The sequence below is a fragment of the Chiloscyllium plagiosum genome, unplaced genomic scaffold (assembly GCF_037043375.1).
Source record: "Chiloscyllium plagiosum isolate Xiang-an unplaced genomic scaffold, Cpla_swu_hap1 HiC_scaffold_33, whole genome shotgun sequence".
In the NCBI taxonomy this organism is placed as follows: domain Eukaryota; kingdom Metazoa; phylum Chordata; class Chondrichthyes; order Orectolobiformes; family Hemiscylliidae; genus Chiloscyllium; species Chiloscyllium plagiosum.
In genome coordinates, this window is record NW_028270171.1 from 59,727,061 (window position 1) to 59,733,086 (window position 6,026).

The following is a 6,026-nucleotide window of genomic DNA, read 5'->3' on the forward strand; positions in this document are numbered from 1 at the left end:
GATGCTTCAAGTACTCGGTAAACCCATCCTTCCAATGACATTTGACAATAAATTTAATACAAAGCTGATTTATTTGATTTTTATCCGGAATATCAAAACTTTGCATTCAGATCTGAATATGATGAACAACAAAGTTAAATCGCTATTGAGATATGTAATCTCTGCACTGCCTCAGCAGGGTCGATGAGTGAGTGAATTCTTTCCCTGAGTGGGATCCCTCTTTTGTCTCAGCAGGGTCGATGAGTGAGCTAACTGTGTTTCTCACATGGAGCAATTAAATGCTTTCTGCCCACTGCAAACTGGCTGGTGTACTGAGAGTTGAGATGAACGCTTGAACCTATTCCTAGAATAAATACACTTGAAACGTCTTGCACATTGTGAAAATGTCGAAGGGACATCAGTTCTACAGAGACTGTTAAGCACATCCCACAGACTATACATTTGATATGTCTATCTTCAATGCGAAGACGTTAATGATAACTGCCCCCTGGATATTTTAGAGTGAATAATGTCTTTCCACATTGTGAACACGTTGATGACATGTTCGTCTCCAGGAACTTGTGCAGCACTTCCTGCAGTCAGGGCATTTAGAAAGACACGTTAATATTGTGAGAAATGTGATGAGCCATCCGGTCACTCGGACTTTTACAGCAGGTCCCATCGATTTGGACACAAAGATGTCTCTCCTCCCGGGTGAGCACGTAGATCAGACGTCACGTCTCCAGAATTCTGAAAGGTCTCTCATTCATGTGAGCATATTTGTCAGAGATGAAGCAGAGGTTTGTTAACATTTTCCAAAGTCTGGCGCGATGAAAGGTTTCTAATTAGAATGAGCGTTGTGCCGGACGTTTTAAAGCATTTTCGGCAGTCCAGACTTTGAAATGGTTTCTCCTCATTTTGAACTAGCAGGTGCTGCAGCAGGTCAGAGACAGAGTGACTCCCTTTCTACACTCTGAGCAGGTGAATCGCTTTTTACTGGAATCTTTGTCTCCATGGGAATTCAGCTCAGACAAGGAAATGAATACGCACATTTCCATAGACTTTCCTTCGTATGACTGCATTTGTGTTTTGTGACCTCTGATGATGGGTAGAACCATTGTCCACACACACAATAAGAGAACGATTTCTCTCTCACTGTGACCAGGGTTTTTTTTTTCCTTTCATGTTCTCTATATGATCAAGTTCTACTTGTGATTAAAATGTGCGTTTTTATCAGATCATGGCGGAGAGATTGGTTTGTAAATCTTCCCCTTCTAATATCCTGCGAAATTGATGTTATCCAAAAATGAGAGTGGGAAAGCAACTTTCACAAGACTCTGGATACTTTCTAAGATATGGTATGAGGGTGAGGGAGTTTCGACACTTAGAATGTGACCAGAATTTCGTCAGAATCTTTCATGCACACAGCATCCACCATAAATAGATCTGCAGGTGGATATAAACACGATCACCTCCCTGTTCCTTCCAGGTCAAACGCTGTCCTGCCTTGTCTGACATGCAGTTCTGTTGGAGCAGACATTTCTCACAATTGCATCATGGCAAAGCTGATGCCTCTGTCTTCAGTCCCGAAATCAAAATCCTCTGCCTCGCTCCTGAGTCGAAACTGTGCTGCTGGAAAAGCACAGCAGGGCAGGCAGCATTCAAGGAGTAGGAGAATCGACGTTTTAGGCAAGAGCTATCATCAGGAAATAAGCTTGTAAACCGAGGGGGTAGAGAGACAAATTGGAGTGGATGGGGCTGGGACAAGGTAGCTGAGAGTGTGATAGGTGGATGGCGGTGGGTGCAGTGGTGATTGGTCGCAGAGCAGTGCGGAGCGGATAGGTGGGAAGGAAGATTGATACATAGGACAGTTCATGAGAGCAATGGAAGCCCAGGAATGCATTGACTTGGCCGATTGGGAGGGAGAGTTGAAGTGATCGGCCACGGATCAGTGATGTTGTTTGTTACCGGTGTCCTGGGGTGTTTTCTGAAGCGAGCTGTAATTAGGTATCCTGTTTCCGCAATATAGGTAGACTGCACCAGGTGCAATGGATACATTCAATGAAATCCGTGGAAGTGCAGGTAAAACTCTCATGGATGTGGAAGGCTCCTTTGGGGCCTGCGACAGAGTGGAGGTGTGGGTGGAGATTTTGCAAATCCCGTGTTGGAATGAGAATGGGGTGGGTGGGGAGGATGGTTTGGTGAGGGGCATGCACTTGACAAGGAAGTCGTAGAGGGAATGATCTTTATAGAAAGCGGATAGGGGTGGGGAGGGAAACACATCTTAGCTGGTGGGGTTCATTTTCGGGTGGTGGAAATGTCGGAGAATGACATGATATCTGCGGAGGTTGCTGCAATTTAAAGTGATGAATAAGGGAGCTCTGTCCTTGTTGGAGGGATGGGTTTTGAGAGTGGAGTTGCGGCACATGGATGAGATGAGCTGGAAAGCATCATTGACCAAGTGCGAGGAGAAAATGCCTCGCCACTGACTCAATCTTCTCCCTCGCAACTGTCTGAGTCTGAACGAGTCACGTCATAACCATAGTGACATCCTTCACTGCGTTTTGTGCTTTCAACCACATATCGCCATCATCACCGTGTCAGCCGACTTGCACCTCATTAAGATCATTAACTCTTCCACGTCTCCGCTCTTCTGCAGCTCAAACTCTCATCCATTCGTTTGGATTAAACGGTGGTCGCACACTTCCCCCCATCCGTCCTCTCAAATTCCCCCTCTGCTCTGGCCTAACTCCCTCTGCCTCTATTCAAGGGTGCACTTGCGTTCTGTTCAGTGTTCCATTGTTCCTTACCTGAATGATATTTTTACCACTGCAGTTTTTCCCAAACGTGCACTGCGGCCTTCGCAGCTTTATCTTTCCACACGGGCTCCCACATGCTGGAAGGGCAGCGATTTCGGGTTATTCACCCAAAGATGTAGTCCTGACATCTTTCAACAACTCTGCTGCACGTGTGAGTATTAACAACAAGGGTTATTCACCAATTACCGGGTAGTTAAATTCAAAATCTTTGAAACATTTCTGCAAATCTCTTGACTGTCTTCGCTCTGTCTATCACTGTCATGTCCTCCAGCCCACTCAAGAGCAATCTGTGTTGTTCAATAAATGCCAACCCAGCCAGTGAACACCACACCCAAGATTTTCTTTTAAAACGCACTCTCAGATACCTGCATAGCCTGGAATTCCAATCTCCGGAGTATGTTCGATTTGAATTGTTCCACGTTTGGTGCCTAAACTTCATCTACCAAGGTCATAAATTGTGAAATCTCTTCAGTACATAAATCGCACAATGCTATAGGAAACGAATTAGTCAACAACGGAAGAAGAAAAGCTGTAATCATTGTTGAAATGAAAGGCAATTAATTGATATCAATACTACATCGTGCCTTTCACATAATGGAAACTTCAAAGCTGTTCCTCTGGAGGGAGTTTAAACAAATTTTGATCCCAGTCACATTATGAGATATTGGGAAGCTGACAAAGTGTTGTGTCAAACAAGTGAACAAAGAAATGGGTTTCAAGTCGTATTTTAAAACAGAAAACGAAGCTTGCATCACGAACCTCGGACGACGGAATTTGCTGTGCTAGAGTTCATCATTTTCTGTTAGTCAGAAAAAGCGCTTTATTTGCCGGTGGCTCCATAGCTCAGAGGCTAGAGCATTGGTCGTGTATTCGAATCTTACTTGGGCCTTGCTGCATGTGTTTACAACTGTTGCAACAAACATTCACAGAAGCATTTTCCGTGTTGTTTGGAATTATTTCTGAGGGAACATCGTGAAGTAATTTTCCCCACGGACCAGGCCTCATCTGCTTGACGTTCGAAATCCCCATTTGTGTTTCTACTTCGAGGAACACAAGGACGACAAGCATCTGATGCCAAGAATGCTCGAATTTAGCCGGAAGAACAATGTGATACAGTTGATGCAGTAAAGTAACGGTGAAATAGTGGGGGAGGAAAACATACAGCGAAGCGGCTGAATGCTTCCATTCCTTATGTAGAGGCAGGAATCTGCTGGAATCCAAATGAAACAGGTAGGAGGCTGGAAGAGCACAGCGAGCCAGGCTACCTCAACAGGTGGAGAATTCAACGATTAGCATGTACCAATTATTCACGACTGTGCCAGTCCTCGAAGGACAGTCGCCTGCCTGTTTACCCCGTTGCGTATGCAAACAGAATCGGATTTTAAAGCCCGAAGTGAAGAAAGAAGAGGCAAACAGTTCAATTCCTAATTTTCTGAATGTTGGCCTCTCCTTAGGCCTTTGTCATTCTCACAAGATGTGTCTGTATATTTCCCTCTTTGTTTGAAAATGCGGTTCAGTTCTCCCACAGCTCATGATCAAATTTAATGGTATCTGACTTCAGTCTCATTCGCTTCTTCATTTGAGATTAAACCTTTGCAGGGAACGTCTGTTTGAGATGAACACTTCAGAAGTCAGGCTATGGGCTACTAGAAGCTGGAAATGAGAATGGATGGATGTTTGATGGACTGGCATTGACATAATGCATTATTCTGTGCTGTAAAAGCTCGGTGTCACGAATAGTTTTCTGGAAGAAACGTCTCATTGCTGGAAAAATAAACTATGCGGTGAAGAGAAGATGCAATTGCACCTGCCATCCTAAATGTCAGCTAGTGGTTACAATTCAGCATTATCACTGCTGTGGTTTGGTTTCATTGCCTGGTGAGGGAATCAGGATTATTGTTCCTGATAAGGACAACAACAAAAGCGGAGCATCTTTGGCAGGGAACGCATTTCACACGCGTCCGCATGCGCCTTGAAATATTGCTGCAGGGCCGCAAGGTGGCTCACTGGTTAGCACTGCTGCCTCGCAGAGCCTGAGACATGGCATGAATCCAAATGGGTCGACTGTCAGTAAGGTGCCTTAATCACGAACAAATGAAGAGTAATAGGGTAAGGAATTGTTCTGTGAGGGTTAATCACTGGAGGATCGGTGTGAATTTGTTGCATCAAATGGCCAGTTTCTTAACTGTCAGCATTCTATGATACCTTACTGTGTTGTTTTAGCACATGTTCAGAGAGGGGAGAAAAGTGATGAAAAACAGTCATTTCCCAGTCAGTGGTTGATCCATTGTGTGACAACCAACCGATTCACCTGTGACTGGACTAGCTCCCATCTTCCCTACACTGGTAATGACAGTATACACCATTCGAGCGGGTTTTCATGTGTTGCATTGGAACAGCATTCTTTCTCAAGATGGACTTCCCTGGAATATAAAAGAGATGATAAAAGACATGGATGCCGATGACTGGAATCAAAAGACGTCAGGAAGAATGGACAGCTTCTACTGGGAAACAAAAAAGAATGGAAAGGAAACCAACGAAGTACTGGGGCATAACGCCTTTATAAAAGTCAAGGCGGGGTTTCATGGGATGGTGGAACAGACGAATAGATCATGTGGCGTGAAACCAGGTAAAACTGAGTTGCGTCCATATGGACGTTTCCCTGATGATGTGAATATGCAGAGAGTAAACAGGAGGGAAAATCCTTCATTCAGATGAATCTATAACTAGACTTTCGAACTTCAAAACCAGCGATGATAAGTAAAAGTTTGGAGCATTTTTTTTCATTCTACAGTAATTGAAATCGAAAATGATTATTTTTCATGAAAAATGTGTCAAAAGCTGATTCTAAAGTATTTGTAAAAATACGTGCAGAAACATAATGAGTGAATTTCACCAAGACAGGGAGTCTGGTCGGCCGGGCCGGGTAAGCGTTAGGTGCACAATTTCTAATTGGTCAAGGTTAATTGGAAATATGCCACATAACACCTCCAACTGATTACGACTAAGTGTAGAAAGTGCTGGTTGTGAAGAAAGGTTTAGCAGCTTGTTCTACGTGAACGTCCATAAATTGTAAAAGAACTGAACTGTTTCTGTTAGCTCAGCATTAAAGGGAAGTCGGTAAGCTCAGTCCGCTGGATAATTGGTTTATGATATAAAGTGTTGCCAACAGTGTGGGATTAATTATCGCAATGTCTCAGTTTTCCATCAGAATCCCGATCTCCCTAA